The sequence below is a fragment of the Carassius gibelio genome, chromosome B22 (assembly GCF_023724105.1).
Source record: "Carassius gibelio isolate Cgi1373 ecotype wild population from Czech Republic chromosome B22, carGib1.2-hapl.c, whole genome shotgun sequence".
NCBI lineage: Eukaryota > Metazoa > Chordata > Actinopteri > Cypriniformes > Cyprinidae > Carassius > Carassius gibelio.
In genome coordinates this window covers 38,871,022-38,888,521 of record NC_068417.1, presented here as the reverse complement: position 1 = coordinate 38,888,521, position 17,500 = coordinate 38,871,022, and the positions used below count along the sequence as shown (strand labels likewise).

At 34.1% G+C, this 17,500-nt stretch overlaps 1 long non-coding RNA gene across 1 annotated transcript; it reads right to left on the bottom strand.

The window, feature by feature from the left end:
• Positions 1–8,526: 8,526 nt before the first annotated feature.
• On the bottom strand, positions 8,527–11,657 carry LOC127987495 (uncharacterized). The gene is made up of 3 exons (XR_008161229.1): positions 10,895–11,657; positions 10,373–10,463; positions 8,527–9,265 (listed from the first exon to the last, which is right to left on the bottom strand). It is a non-coding gene; the product is annotated as an uncharacterized LOC127987495 (long non-coding RNA).
• Between the last annotated feature and the right edge of the window lie 5,843 nt (positions 11,658–17,500).

Here is a 17,500-nt window from a genome sequence, read left to right as displayed (position 1 = left end):
ACAAGATGGAAAAGCTGAGGATATCATCAAGATGGTGACAGAGAAAATTGGAGGTGGACATATCTTGGCGGTAAGGCCCAGGCTGGGCAGAGAATATGAAATCACTTTAAGAAATGAGGACATGTGTGACATTCTACTGGACGGAATAACTATTAAAGGAAAGGATTGTGTAATTAGAAAACTACAGACAAGGGAATATGTTGTATCGTTTATGCATCTACCGGCTTATCTTGAAGACAAAGACATTTTTAATAAATTGGATAATTGGGGCGTACATCCAACATCACAAATTAAAAGAAGGCTATATCCAGGCACTGAAGTGGAAGATGGAACGAGATTTGTGCGTGTTAAGTTTCCAGATCAGGTGGTTTCATTACCATATAGCACAAAGTTTGAGACAGCGGAGGGAACACAGTTTTTCCGGATAATACATGGCAGACAGGTGAAGACTTGTCGTATGTGTTTGAATCCGGGACATATCTTAAGAGACTGTCCAGACTTTAAATGTCACCTATGTGAGGAGCAAGGCCATTTTGCACGGGACTGTGATGCAGTGAGATGCCCAGATTGCCACAAAGTTCTTGTGAAATGTGAATGTTGGATGGTAAATGAGGAGAGACCAAACAAAGCAACCTGGTCTCACAGAATTCCGTGAAATGTCCACGGGTCCTTAACTCAAAATCCGTGAAGCCATCACGGAATTGCCCCAAATTCCGTGACCCGGCCACGGATATTTCTCCAACGCAAGTCAATGACACTGACCTCCCGTGATCCACACACGGATACCCGTTTCAATGACGGAGTACAGAACTCGCTGAACGGACGTGCTTTCTCATTTGGAAACGCAACATTTGAAGTGTTTGTTTCTTTTCCAATATCAAATGCCATAATGACATTAACCAGACAGCTGTTGTAGTTATTGCATTGTCCTGTCATCATAAAAATTACGTTTGTTTCAGTTACAAAAGTCCCATGATGGCACGGACCTCCACAACCTGACCTCACTCACTTGTTTAGGAACTTACAAGCTTTTCGTCGACACTGTTGCAATGGCATGTAATTAACTTGCCATTTTTTCTCGTCCTGTCATCATAAAATCCAGTTTGATTGATGGCGTTTTACCCACATTTTGGCTATAGTCAGAACTAAAATCTGTGATAGGAGCACGGAGTGAGTCTGTGCTTAGATCACGGATAACTCTAACGCAAGTCAATGACACTCATCTTCCGTGGTCCGTACACGGATCGTTTCAGTGATGGAGTACAGACCTCACTCAATGGACGTGCTATCTCATCTGGAAACGCAACATTTGAAGTATTTATTTTTTTCAACACCAAATACCATGACCAACCTGACTGTTATTGTAACTATTGCATTGTCCTGCCATCATACAGATTCACTTTGATTCTGTTAGCCTAACTAAAATCTGTGATACGAGCACGGAGTGAGTCTGTGCTGAGATCACGGATAACTCTAACGCAAGTCAATGACACTCATCTTCCGTGGTCCACACACGGAAACCCAGTCTCACGGCAGTTCGTGATTTTGTCACGTAATTTAATCTATTTATTCGTGGCAGGCACACGTTTATTTCCTTATTTTCATGATTGTAGCATTTTTTTAAACTAATGCATTTCAACTGGAGGCATCTTTCGTGCATCAGCACAATATTTTCTGATTAATTATTATTATTATTATTTAATTTTTCACAGGACAACAGAAGAAACTCACTGAAACTTGAAAAAAAATCGGAGCTTAACTTACTGTACAAAACTGAGCAACATACTGTATTGCTGGTGACAAAAACACATTAAAATTTTTTAGCTGTAAAATGCGCAATGGTTCTTTTTTTACTTTTTCATTGATTTTTATTTTTTTCATAGGCCTAGATTATCTATTTTTTTTTATTACAGAATTCAATATCAAGTCCTTGACAAGTAACTGTAACACATTTTTACATTAAGAAACAATTTAGTTTAAATAAAAAGAACAAATAAATAAATAAATAAATAAATAAATAAATTATTTATTAGCGATAGGCCTACAGATTTATTAAGAGTTTTTATTAAGGCTATTGTAAAGGATTCTTAAAAATGCTGTCGCTGATGAGCCTCTGATCGCTGTCAGATTCTGTGATATGAATGTCCGCTAAGGGGGTTTAGAATGAGCCCCGCTCGGCCCGTGTTCTGGCTTACTGTAATATTTCACCTGTAATAAGACCGAAATAATATAATTAAAATAAAGAAATGAATGAATACATGATAACATCTAAATAAATGTTGATAGATTTAGCGTTATAGTTTTAAAAATATTAATAAACAGCAAATCAACACAGCTTCGAAATAATAACCGAGAAAGACCTAAATAATAATAATACATAATTAATAAACAGCGCCGCCCCTCCCACTACGCGCATCACGCGCTGTGCGTCAACCCCAAAGCGTCAAAAACTGAAGCGTGGTCAAGCGCCTCTAGCGTCACTGACATGAGATGTTTATCGCTTTGAAATCACGTTCAAGAAGTCTCATTCAGCACACATCGCGATACTTTCCATCAGTTTGCAAGAGCCGCAGGTTTTAATCAGATGAGCGCCTTGTGTTAACTCTCTGTATTACATCGGTCATCCGAGGCTGTCTTTGAGTTTCATTGTGTTTAACTAAATGAACACAGCCTAACTGGTTAAACTCTATCGGTCACGTGACGTGACGTGACGTGCCACAGACCTGGGATCCGTTTTATATTCATTTCAGGTTCAAAGATGTAAGTTGTATTTGTAGTAAAATCATGGTAACCATGACACCTACAAAAGTAGGTAAAACCCAGTAAACAAGACATTTACCATGTTTTTTTTGTTTTTGTTTTTGTTTTTTTTTACCACAGTAACTGTAGTTTTACTGTAGTATAGTAATAGCACATTAATCACCAAATTAACTATAGTTGTACCACTGTAATGGTAGTGTTTTAATGTGCTTTTATATGACTTATTTCACAGTAATCACATTTACTGTACCATGCTTGTAATACCTTTTTAATGTAAAAAAAAAAAAAAAAAACATTTTTCCCATCTTGCAGTTCAATTCATATTTGTTTATATCTTACATATTTTGCTCACAGATCACTATTAACATTCTGTATATATTTCTGTTTTATTTTCTTTCCCCTTGTATTAATTTTTTAGCTGAAAAGACGTAAAGTAAGCAGTCACCCCAGTGGTGTTTGTGGAGAGGTATTCCTTCAGAAATGGAGAAGACAGAAAGCTGCAGAGGCAGGTTGGTCTGTGATAGTTTGTCCCTTTTATCAAACATTCCTGTTGTTATCATTTGCACAGCATTTTGTTGTTTCTTAAACTGTTGTACGGTCCAAATACCCACACTTGCCATCTTTGCACATTTCCTTTATTTGGCCCAAGTGAGCATGAAGATCACAATGTGTGTCGATCTTAACATGACAAAGTTCGTTTCAACTTTGTATTTTAAAAGAAACTTCTAAATGTCTTTTCAATAGTCCCTAATAATACATTTTAATGCGCTTTTCTAGAACCCAAAGCGCTAAAATTAGCGCCCTATTAACCCTATTAAAGATGACAATTTATTTTGTGTTGCTTCTAATTAAGTGATAAAAAGAAGTTACAAATGATGTACAAAATAAATATACTTTTCTGTGCACCAAGAAAACATGCAACACTTTGTTTTACTACTAAATTAGTCTCAATTTCTAATTATTATAATTAATATTTCACAAACATTGGAAAGTTGCGTGACCTCTTGTTAAACCCCTGCAAAAAGTCTCACATTAATTCCAAAACATGATGCATGATGGGATACACTAAGCGTTGTATAGCGCTCCGGAGAAGTATTGGAGAGGTTTAGTGTGTGTTAAGGACACTGTGCTTTGGCATTATTAAGACCGGGGACAGTCTCATAGTCACGTACACACACTCTCAAGTGAATAAGACCTCAAGTGTGGGTATCTGGAAAGGGGAAAAGTCTTTAAAATGATCCCTAAATACAGTCCCACATCAAAGTCTTAATAATTCACTAATGCTTTCATGGTCTAAAAAATAATGTATGTAAGTAATGTATAAGTTAAAGTATATAGTAATGTATAAGTTGCATGTAATGAAATAATATTTCCTTTCTTTCTGTCTTACAGGATTGTTTGCAGATAATGCTGTTCTTCTTTTTCAAAAATTTTTGGGGAGCCAACCCTCACAAACCTTCCTAAAATCTAAAAGAGCTATTACTGAGTCTCAGCGACTCTTGCCACGATCAGCTCTTCCCAGGTACATTTGTTTACTCATCAAATGCTCTGGTCTGAATCTTACTTTAAATTAACTTAATTATATGTTTGATGAGCAATATTGCTCATTGCACACAGAGTAAGATTATCTTGTTTCACAGAAGAGAAGGAAGACCAAGGAAATGATTTGCTCAGGATGAGAAATGAAGATGGTCATCTTGTGCTCAAGCAAACAGAAGTCCTCTGGTATGTGTGTGTTGAAGCAATGCTGTGTTACAGGACTTTATGATGATCTCTCACAGGACTGGTCATGTCAGCCGTAATTATTCTTTCCAATGTTTTTATATTTATTTTATTTTATTTGATACAGCTATAATAATTATAGCATGTTAGCAAAGTTTGACTGGAACATTTTTAATCTAAAGTTTTAAAAAAACACCACCTGTTATTCTTAAAAGCATACAAGTGTCATAAAAGTGGTTTAATTGATATAAACACCAATTGACATTATCTCACTGTTTTGTGAATGTTGTGTTATAAATTGTGAATTGATAGTTGATTGGTTTGAGCAAAGCCTTACACTGCACAGACTAAAACACATTTGTGAGAGAAGTCATTAACTCTGGAGAAAGATTCTAGAGGAAGAAAACACATTTACTGCAACAATAGATGAATTCTAGAGTCTCTGAGAACTACACATGCTAATGGAGTCTCATGAGCAAGTCCTTTGCCTCTGTAACTTTTTCTAAATTCTTGCATAATGAAATTGTTTATTGCAGTATTTTAACAATTTTACTTTGTACAGATGATCTCATCAGCCAAATGAGGGGTTTTGACCAAGTGATGCTCTTGAAAGGAGTGAAAGAAGAGGATGTGGTAAATTGTCTTCAGAGAAAAAGCTTCTCAAAAGATCTTAAAACAGCTTGAAGAATGGTAAGTGTACAGTACTACAAGGGTCATAGTTACTCACCCTGCTAAAATCACACAGAACATAAGATGAGCTCTCTGTCCATTAAACAACTTCATCTGGATTGTTTGTTTCACTTTGACCAGGTCTGGGATCTTAGGACTGGGAGATCTCACTTGCACCCAGTTAACCTCCATAGAGAACATTTATCAGAAGCGCTGTCTGGGTAGGGCAAGAAACATCATCAAGGATGCCTCTCACCCTAACCATGGACCTTTCACCCTCCTTCCATCCGGCAGGCGTTACAGGAGCCTACGCTCTCGAACTAGTAGACTCAGGAAGAGCTTCTTCCCCGAGGCTGTGACACTCCTGAACACCACACCACCAATCTAACCTGCACCTGCTCTTTTACTGCACGGGTCACAGTACTTTACATACATGTATTGCACTACTCATATTTTGCACAGACTGCACATGGTTAAATCCATTACACTATAAACTGTCTAAAGCTGTTACTGTACAAGCACAGTAAACTATTTCTACAATAAATATAATTGCACTACTATTATTTTGCATATAATAAATTGTTAAACTATACTTTTGCACACTCATTAAACTGTATTTATTACCACTGTTCTCAAGTTCCTGCTATTCATAATGTATATATAATTCTTCTTTGCTCTGTTCATAATGTACATACAATCCCTACATTAAATTCATATTTATATTCTGTATATACTCTGATCAATATTGTATATAGCAACTCCACTGTAAATTCTGTATATCATAGCTTTACTTACTCTGCACTTTTATGTATATAAAACACTATATTCTTGCACTTCTGGTTAGATGCTAACTGCATTTCATTAGCTCTGTACTTGTACTCTGCATAATGACAATAAAGTTGAATCTAATCTAATCTAATCTTTGTCTGAGAACAAGCTACACCACATCAGTGTTGGATATCAACCAAAAGCGGTTTCCAGACACGAGAGAAGATCACGATGAAACCAGTTTAGATGTGTTGATAAGGAATCATTATTTTCTGAAACAGTATCAAATGTCTTATATGTATCACATGATCTGTATCACAGTTGACTGGATGGGACTGTGACTCTTAAGGACATTTCATCACTCATCTGTGTGAACTGATTAATATATGTTTTTGTATTTTTGATTATGAATAATTATTTTCCTTGAATCTTATTTGTCTTGATGCTACTTTATCATCTTTATAGTCTATGCTTCAATAAAATGAATATGACGAATATTGTGTTCTGAAGATTCTTGGTAAACACATCATTTTACTAGGTAGGCTCATATGTGTTTATTTTAGACTTGGAAAAACTACATAATCATTATTGGGATTATTTTTTACTTAAGACATAAAAATATTTGATCAGATTAATGACATCTGGGACATCAGTACACCAGAAAGTTATTGTTGTTTATATTTAGTAACAAATGCCAATTGTTTTGTGAAAGAAAGGGAGTTACGAGATTAATTATTTTGCATTACAAGATGGTGCCATGGGCTTTATAGTTACAAACACTTGAGGGATAACTGAGAATGTAGCAGGAATGATCAACGTGGATCTTGTACTGCATTAAAACCAAGAGCACACACATTACTGATGTCCAGCACATGAAAAGCAAGAGACAGGGGTGAGAGGACATTTTTACACTGATTTTTGCTAATTAGTAATATATATATATATATATATATATATATATATATATATATATATATATATATATATATATATATATATATATATATATATATATGTGTGTGTGAATGAATTTGTCCTTGTGTAATAGTGAAGTATCACAATGTGTATACATTGTCCTTGATTACTGCTTAACAGTGGGGAATAGATAATGGCATGTTGTTGCAGGTTCATCCATTATATTTATTGATGTTTACTTCAAAAATCAAATAAATAATCTATTATTTTTATTATCAAAACATTTCTTTATAATTTTTCCATGTTTCATCAGATGGCCTCACAATGTCCTGTCAAAAGGTATAATAGTCATGATGAATAGAATAGAAAACAGAGGACTGTGAAAACTGTCAGATATAAATGTGACTCAGCTCAGTTTGTTGTCCATGATGAGGAGAATACATATATGTAGGTTTTACTGCCCTTCTACCCCCAGGGGCCCAGTAGCACCCCCGGAAGAGCCCAAAACTGTACATTTCAAATGGCTGTAAATCAGAGTCCAATTAACATATCAAAGCGAAAATCAGCAGGATTACTACTTATGCTATGCTGATAAAATAATGTTGGACACAGTTTTCAGAAATGAATGGAAAGGTGGCATAAAGGCATTTTACATATTGCATACTCTAAAATACTAAATTTCACCATGCCTATCAAATATATCATAGTGGTTTACACAGTGAACATATTTATATGTCTAGTTTACCATTCAATATATTATTTATTTCATTTCGTTAATAAAACTTTTTAAACTACATTACCCATAAGCCTCCATCGTTCTGTCTATGGAAAGGGAATACTAGGCGCTGTTTTTTGTAGTTCATTGAAGTTATTCTTAGGGTTAGTGTTAGGATCTCGGTAAAAAGGTGATTTTTCTCAACATATAAACACCCAATTTTGACTTAATATATTTACTAATGTGATAATAGCAGCAAAACATACTTTTGTAACATGATCCGCTGTTTAATATGGGTTAAAAGATAATCCAACCACAGACAGTCCTGCGATGACAAGGGACATTCACAGCCAATGACATCAAAGCTGAGCAGCGTCATCACACTTCCTTAACCATTTATTGTCATTCATGAACGCTGTTTTCCGTTTTTCGGCTAAAGGGATAGATTGGTTAACAATAAATTAAATTTGCCACCTATTAGATAGTTTTTTATTAACGTCTACACTTTCTTCCAACAATAATGCAAATACAGAAATTATTGTTATTCAGCTTGACAACAATTTGGCAATATCGATGTGTACATGTGTGTGTACAACACATGTGATGTGAACTGCACAGTCACAGTTGTATCTTATCTAACCAATAGATTCATTTCATTCAATTTAAAAGATACATTTTTTCCTGACCAAAGACAAGAGCATTTAATAATAAAAAGTAAAGAGTGAAATTATTAAGTTATTAAATTATTTAATTTGTTTCTGTGATTTGCCTTGCTTTACCAATTAATCTCTAGTAATAAAAACTGAAATAAAGCATAATGAACATACATAATTTTGTAAGAGTTTTCCAGTATTTATAGATATGTCAAACTCATTTAAAGACAAAGTGTGCATATTACTGCACTGTCACCAAGCTCGTTTTTAAAGAATAAAACTATGAAGAAAAAAAAGGCAGTTATGTTGTAAACGTTAACATTTTTCAGTGTGCAAATTCTTTTATTAAAAAACAAAACATTATAATTATGGCATATATCTTTCAGAGAACACCATAAAAATATACATTTTCTTAAAAGATTCTATTGACCAAAAAGTGATACAACACTTAATGTTTCAAACTCACAAAAAAACATCATGAAGACATGCATGTCAAGTGTGCAATATCATCTATAAAACTCAATCAGCAGAGCATCACGTAAACACTGATTGTCCGAACAATGGAAGAAAGATAAAGTGTTCAGGAAAACAAACACCTGCTACATGAAAATGCAGAAATATAACTTTAACAATAACATCATTCACTTCATGACTGGAACTAGGGGATTGCTGTGCATGAATATGTCCTTTACTAAAACTCCTGATGAGAACTGAAGCTTTTTTATGATAAAAGCACCAGAAGTAAAGTTTACTGTATGAAGCTTGACAAAGAGAACACAATGCTTTATCAATATGATAAATGCTATTTTTTAACTATTGTTGTCATCACTGGTTCTGTATACAGTACAGTATATGGGTTGCTGGAAGGTCACAATGTATTCATTATAAGGTTAATTAAAACAAAGTTACATCTTCTGCAGAAATCAAACCACTGCAAAGTCTTGAGTCACTGATCCAGGAACCATTTCTCTGTGTGTGTGTGTGTGGGGGTGGGGGTGGGGGGGAGTTAAAGAGGTGAATCCTTGTGCATGACGGAGAACTACAGTGTTATCTGGAAACAATCCTGTAAGACAGAAAGGATAGAAATATTATGTAATTAAATGCAACATTACTGTGTTTTTTTTTAGACCATGAAAGCATAATCTGCAAAGATGCTGTATAATTAAATGTTAAATGCATCCATTATTAAAAGCAAGTCATTAATAGCAATATCTAGTCATGGAGATCACGTATAGTGGGAACATGAACTGATGGGGCTTATTTGAAGTAATTTAATGAAAAGCCAATGAACAATATAAACTTTCTGACTGTGTGGCGCAACTGATTTTCCAATATTGTGATAGTGTCAGATGAGATTGTCCAGGGGCTTGTACAATATCATACAAGTGTTAAATTGAATTACTGAATTATTAAGACTTTGATGTGCGACTGTATTTAGGGATCATTTTAAAGACTTTTCCCCTTTCCAGATACCCACACTTGAGGTCTTATTCACTTGAGAGTGTGTGTACGTGACTATGAGACTGTCCCCGGTCTTAATAATGCCAAAGCACAGCATCCTTAACACACACTAAACCTCTCCAATACTTCTCCGGAGCGCTATACAACGCTTAGTGTATCCCATCATGCATCATGTTTTGGAATTAATGTGAGACTTTTTGCAGGGGTTTAACAAGAGGTCACGCAACTTTCCAATGTTTGTGAAATATTAATTATAATAATTAGAAATTGAGACTAATTTAGTAGTAAAACAAAGTGTTGCATGTTTTCTTGGTGCACAGAAAAGTATATTTATTTTGTACATCATTTGTAACTTCTTTTTATCACTTAATTAGAAGCAACACAAAATAAATTGTCATCTTTAATAGGGTTAATAGGGCGCTAATTTTAGCGCTTTGGGTTCTAGAAAAGCGCATTAAAATGTATTATTAGGGACTATTGAAAAGACATTTAGAAGTTTCTTTTAAAATGCAAAGTTGAAACGAACTTTGTCATGTTAAGATCGACACACATTGTGATCTTCATGCTCACTTGGGCCAAATAAAGGAAATGTGCAAAGATGGCAAGTGTGGGTATTTGGACCGTACAACAGTTTAAGAAACAACAAAATGCTGTGCAAATGATAACAACAGGAATGTTTGATAAAAGGGACAAACTATCACAGACCAACCTGCCTCTGCAGCTTTCTGTCTTCTCCATTTCTGAAGGAATACCTCTCCACAAACACCACTGGGGTGACTGCTTACTTTACGTCTTTTCAGCTAAAAAATTAATACAAGGGGAAAGAAAATAAAACAGAAATATATACAGAATGTTAATAGTGATCTGTGAGCAAAATATTTAAGATATAAACCAATATGAATTGAACTACAATATGGGAAAAATGTTTTTTAATGTAAAAAAAAAAACAAAAAACAAAAAAAAAAAGGTATTACAAGCATGGTACAGTAAATGTGATTACTGTGAAATGTCATATAAAAGCACATTAAAACACTACCATTACAGTGGTACAACTATAGTTAATTTGGTGATTAATGTGCTATTACTATACTACCGTAAAGCTACAGTTACTGTGGTAAAAAAACAAAAAAAAAAAAAAAAAAAAAAAACATGGTAAATGTCTTGTTTACTGGGTTTTACCTACTTTTGTAGGTGTCATGGTTACCATGATTTTACTACAAATACAACTTACATCTTTGAACCTGAAATGAATATAAAACGGATCCCAGGTCTGTGGCACGTCACGTCACGTCACGTGACCGATAGAGTTTAACCAGTTAGCAGCTGTGTTCATTTAGTTAAACACAATGAAACTCAAAGACAGCCTCGGATAACCGATGTAATACAGAGAGTTAACACAAGGCGCTCATCTGATTAATAAAGAAGACAGAATACGTTTTATGACAGGCATTAAAAGAGCATATTTACTACTACTCACCATAGACTGTATAACTCACCCAACCTGCGGCTCTTGCAAACTGATGGAAAGTATCGCGATGTGTGCTGAATGAGACTTCTTGAACGTGATTTCAAAGCGATAAACATCTCATGTCAGTGACGCTAGAGGCGCTTGACCACGCTTCAGTTTTTGACGCTTTGGGGTTGACGCACAGCGCGTGATGCGCGTAGTGGGAGGGGCGGCGCTGTTTATTAATTATGTATTATTATTATTTAGGTATTTCTGTGTTGATTTGCTGTTTATTAATATTTTTAAAACTATAACGCTAAATCTATCAACATTTATTTAGATGTTATCATGTATTCATTAATTTCTTTATTTTAATTATATTATTTCGGTCTTATTACAGGTGAAATATTACAGTAAGCCAGAACACGGGCCGAGCGGGGCTCATTCTAAACCCATTAGCGGACATTCATATCACAGAATCTGACAGCGATCAGAGGCTCATCAGCGACATCATTTTTAAGAAGCCTTTACAATAGCCTTAATAAAAACTTTTAGCTTTAGAGTCTAAAGTAAAAAAATAAAAAATTAATTTAAAAAAAAAAATAAATCTGTAGGCCTATCTCTAATAAATAATTTATTTATTTTTAGATATTTTTTGTTCTTTTTATTTAAACTAAATTGTTTCTTAATGTGAAAATTTGTTACAGTTATGTGTCAAGGACTTGATATTGAATTCTGTAATAAAAAAAAAATTAAATCTAGGCCTATGAAAAAAATAAAAATCAATGAAAAAGTAAAAAAAGAACCATTGCGCATTTTACAGCTAAAAAAATTTTAATGTGTTTTTGTCACCAGCAATACAGTATGTTGCTGAGTTTTGTACAGTAAGTTAAGCTCCGATTTTTTTTCAAGTTTCAGTGAGTTTCTTCTGTTGTCCTGTGAAAAATTAAATAATAATAATAATAATTAATCAGAAAATATTGTGCTGATGCACGAAAGATGCCTCCAGTTGAAATGCATTAGTTTAAAAAAAACGTGCTGCAATCATGAAAATAAGGAAATAAACGTGTGCCTGCCACGAATAAATAGATTAAATTACGTGACAAAATCACGAACTGCCGTGAGACTGGGTTTCCGTGTGTGGACCACGGAAGATGAGTGTCATTGACTTGCGTTAGAGTTATCCGTGATCTCAGCACAGACTCACTCCGTGCTCGTATCACAGATTTTAGTTAGGCTAACAGAATCAAAGTGAATCTGTATGATGGCAGGACAATGCAATAGTTACAATAACAGTCAGGTTGGTCATGGTATTTGGTGTTGAAAAAAATAAATACTTCAAATGTTGCGTTTCCAGATGAGATAGCACGTCCATTGAGTGAGGTCTGTACTCCATCACTGAAACGATCCGTGTACGGACCACGGAAGATGAGTGTCATTGACTTGCGTTAGAGTTATCCGTGATCTAAGCACAGACTCACTCCGTGCTCCTATCACAGATTTTAGTTCTGACTATAGCCAAAATGTGGGTAAAACGCCATCAAACTGGATTTTATGATGACAGGACGAGAAAAAATGGCAAGTTAATTACATGCCATTGCAACAGTGTCGACGAAAAGCTTGTAAGTTCCTAAACAAGTGAGTGAGGTCAGGTTGTGGAGGTCCGTGCCATCACGGGACTTTTGTAACTGAAACAAACGTAATTTTTATGATGACAGGACAATGCAATAACTACAACAGCTGTCTGGTTAATGTCATTATGGCATTTGATATTGGAAAAGAAACAAATACTTCAAATGTTGCGTTTCCAAATGAGAAAGCACGTCCGTTCAGCGAGTTCTGTACTCCGTCATTGAAACGGGTATCCGTGTGTGGATCACGGGAGGTCAGTGTCATTGACTTGCGTTGGAGAAATATCCGTGGCCGGGTCACGGAATTTGGGGCAATTCCGTGATGGCTTCACGGATTTTGAGTTAAGGACCCGTGGACATTTCACGGAATTCTGTGAGACCAGGTTGAACAAAGAGACTGACTCCGAGGTAGAGTGCAGACAAATTCATAAAGAAGTGGAAGAAGAGGAGAAAAATTATGGTGGTGAGCAGGCAGAAGTTGAAAGGGAAGAGGAGACAAATGGAACACAGAGAGAAAAAGAAGAACAAATGATGGAAGAAGAAAGGACACTAGAGGAGACTTCATTAAAGGGCAGAGAACTGGAGCATAAAAAAGAACAAGAGGAGAGTGAACAAGAGGAAGATGAAAAAGAGACTGAGAAACAAAAGTCTGAAGGATATAAAAGAGATAGAGAATTCACTCGTATGCAAAGAAGAAGTCTACTGAAGGTAAAACCAAATATTGACTGTGCTAGAAAGAGAAAAGAAAAAATGAAAGAAAAAGCTACATTTAGAGGGAAATGTGAGGTTTTAAGAAGTATAGTGGAGGAAGAGGAAGAAAAATGAAATGATGAATATTTTTAAATATTTATTATCCTTAATGGTCTTAAGAATTGTATCTTGGAATGCAAGAGGTTTGTTGAATGTGGTGAAATTTGAAAAAATGAAAGAAATGTGTAAAGAGGAAAATATAATTGTATTACAAGAAACAAATTGGAAAGATGAATTAATGGAAGATTTTAAAAAAAGATGGAATGGGGAAATAATATATAATAATGGGGATGGAAGAAAAGGAAGGGGAGTAGCAATTTTAATTGATAAGTATATGAAGGATAAATGGAATGTGGTATTTGATGATAGAAATGGAAAATGTTTAGCAGTAGAAATAAGTAGTGAGGATGAAACTTTTGTTTTATGCAACTTACATGCACCAACAGAAGAAAAGGAAAAGAGGAGATTCTTTCATGATTTAAGGAGTTTTACACTAAAGTATAAGAAAGTAATTTTAATGGGTGATTTCAATACAGTTTTTAGCAAAATGGATATGGCAGAAGGAATGGTTTATAGAACAGATACTGCAAGAAAAGAGCTGAATGTTTTAATGGGAGAAAATGACTTAATTGATATATGGAGGGATAGGAATGAAAAAAGAAGAGAATATTCAAGAAGACAATTAGTAGAGAATTTTTTGTGCCAAACAAGGATTGATTATGTGTTAAACACAAGATTTTTAGAGCAATATATTGAAAAGGTGTACTATAAGGAAACAACATTAAGTGATCATAGTTTTGTGTTTATTTTGATGGATTTTAGTAAAATGGAGAGGGGGCCAGGAGTTTGGATTTTAAATGCAGAGATTTTAAAAAATGAATCTTATAGAATGGAAATAGAAAAAATTATAGACAAAGAAAAGGAAAGTAGTTTGTTTGTAGAAAACAAAAGGATATGGTGGGATAATGTAAAATATGAAATAAAGAAATCTACAATAAAATATTGTAAATTTCTACAACGAGTTAAGAAACAAAAAGAAAGGAATATCAGAAAAGAATTAAATGAAGAATTAAGTAAAGAGGACGTTGATGTGCAGAAGGTTGTTTTGTTAGAAGAGGATTTAAGTAAAATAGAGGAGGAAAAGTATAGAGGTGCAATGATAAGAAGTAAGGCAAAATATACTGTGGAGGGAGAAAAATGCACAAAATTCTTTTTTAATCTGGAAAGAAGTAGGAAAAAGGCAGAAACGATAAAAGAAATAAAATGCAAAGATGGAAGGAAAGTAAAAGAAACAAAAGAAATATTAAAGGAGGTAAAAGATTTTCATGAAGAATTGTTTAAGACACAAGGAATAGATGATGGGGAAAAAGACTGTATATTGGAGACGATAACAGCTACAGTTAATAATCAAGACAAAGATGAGTGTGATGCGGAGATAAAAATAGAAGAGATAGAAGAAGCTATTAATCAATTAAAGGTGAATAAAAGTCCAGGTATGGATGGAATAACAAATGAGTTTTATAAAGCTTTTAAGTATAAATTATTGAAAATACTAAAACAAGTGTATGATGAGATTTTTAAAAAGGGAGAGATTAATCAAGCAATGAAAATGGGTCTAGTCAAAATAATATTCAAGAGAAAAAGGGAAAGGGAGGATTTAAAAAACTATAGACCAATCACTATGCTAAATGTAGATTTTAAAATTTTAGCAAAAATTTTAGCAAACAGACTGAAAAGAGTGTTACCTAAGATAATTTTATCAAATCAAGCATATGGAGTTCAGGGAAGAGATATATCAGATACAGTTAGCAACATAAGGGATGTGATAAGTTATATGAATGAAGAAAAGAAGAGTGGATATGTGATAAGCATGGATTTTGAAAAAGCGTTTGATAGGGTGGAGCATGAGTTTTTATTTGCGAGTTTAAAACGTTTTGGTTTTGGGGGTAATTTTAGAAAATGGATTAAGATCTTGTATAAGGATGCAATGAGTTTTATTAAATGTAATGGTTTTTTAACGGATGCTTTTAAGATAACTAGATCCATAAGGCAGGGCTGTCCATTGTCAGCACAGTTGTATTCCTTGGTCGCAGAGTCTCTAGGAATGATGTTTAAAAAGGATCAAAGAATAAAAAGTATAAATATTGAAAATGGAAGGGAAGGACAAAAGATTTTTCAGTACGCGGATGATACCACCTTGATAATAGAAGATTTAGAGAGCATTAGAATAGCAATGGAACTCATGCAGAAATTTTGTAAAGCAACAGGTGCAAAGATAAATGTGGAAAAAACTGCTTTTATGAGATTTGGAGAAGCGCCAGCATTACCAGCTTGCATTGCTTTTAATGAAAAGGAAGAAATTAAGATTTTAGGAGTAAATTTGGGGAAAGATGAAAAGAGTTCAAGAGATAAAAGATGGGAAGAGATTGTGGGAGAAATGAAAAGAAGATTAGTTTTTTGGAAAGTGAGAGATTTGGAGTTGAAAGGAAGAGTTTTAATTGTTAATAGTCTAATGCTCTCTAAGATGTGGTATAATTTATCTGTAACTGCAATGCCAATGTGGGTGGAACAGAGAGTAAAGGGTATTGTGTTGGATTTTTTATGGAATAATAAGCCTCCTAGAATTGCACATAAGACTTTAATTGGTTCTCAAGAAGAAGGAGGGTTAGGGTTAATGGATGTTGAGCAGAGGAAGAAGAGTATGAGAGTGAAAACTGTAAAGAAATATCTAAATAGAGAAAAGATGGAGGAATGGAAAGTAATAATGAAACATTTTTTAAACAAATGTTCAAATTTGAGAATAGGGGATGATATTTTATGGATGAGAGTTAAAAAAGGAATGATAAAAGGAATACCAGATTTTTATAAAGAGGTTTTAGAGGCATGGAGGGATTTCTTACCACATATTGATTTTAAGCCACAAGGAAGAGAAACAATTTTGAATCAACCTCTGTTTTTAAATGCAAAGATTACTACAGATGGAACAGATGTGTTTTTTAAAAAGTGGCTAGATGTAGATATAAAAAGAGTAAGAGATATTTTATATGAGTATAAAAATGGGTTTCTTCCTCTTCAGTTTGTCATTGATGCTTTAGAAGAAGCAAAAGAGGATTTCAATGTCAGTACTTTAAAGAAACAATATGATGTTGTAAAGAAAGCAATACCAAAAGAGTGGATTGAAATAATAGAGAGTGGGGAAAAAGAGGAAGAGAAAGTAGAAGTGTCTTTTAAAGTTGGGAAGAAGGAATATGATTTTAACTCTTGTACTGTGAAGATGTTTTACACATGTTTTAGGGAATCTGTTTTCACAAAACCAAAAGTAAATGAGTTTTGGATTGATCATTTTCCTGGATTAGATGAAAATAATATATGGAGGAATGTTAAATGGAGGTTCTTAGATGTAAAAATGGAAGCGTTGGATTATTTTATAAGGCATAAAGTTGTTTTTTCCGAGATGAAACTATGTAAAATTGGTTTGACACAAAATGCTTTGTGTAAAGTATGTAAAAAAAGAGGATGAAGGATTTTTACATTTGTTTTTATATTGTGATGAATTGAAATAATTTTTTTAAGATTTTAAAAGGTTTGATAAATCAACTAAGAGAAAAGGAAGATATTCCAAACTGGGATGAGTTGATAATAATGGGACTGAATAAAAATTGTACAAATAAGGAGGTGGTCAATCTATGTATATCAATGGGGAAGTATGTGATATGGAAAAGAAGAAACATAGTGAGAAACAAAGACTGTAAAATAGACATATGGGGATATTTTAAAAAGAGAATGGAAGAATATTTGCAACTGTTATATGTGTATTGTAAGATGGAAAGGAAAATGGATGTTTTTTATAAAATGTTCTCAGGTAATGTACAAAATGTTTCATTAAAAACAAAAAAAAGAGTCAAAGCCCGATCTCTGAATCTTAGCAGGTTTGGGCCTGGTTAGTACATGGATGGGAGACTGCCTGGGAATACCAGGTGCTGTAAGCTTTTTGGAAATTTTTCACTTA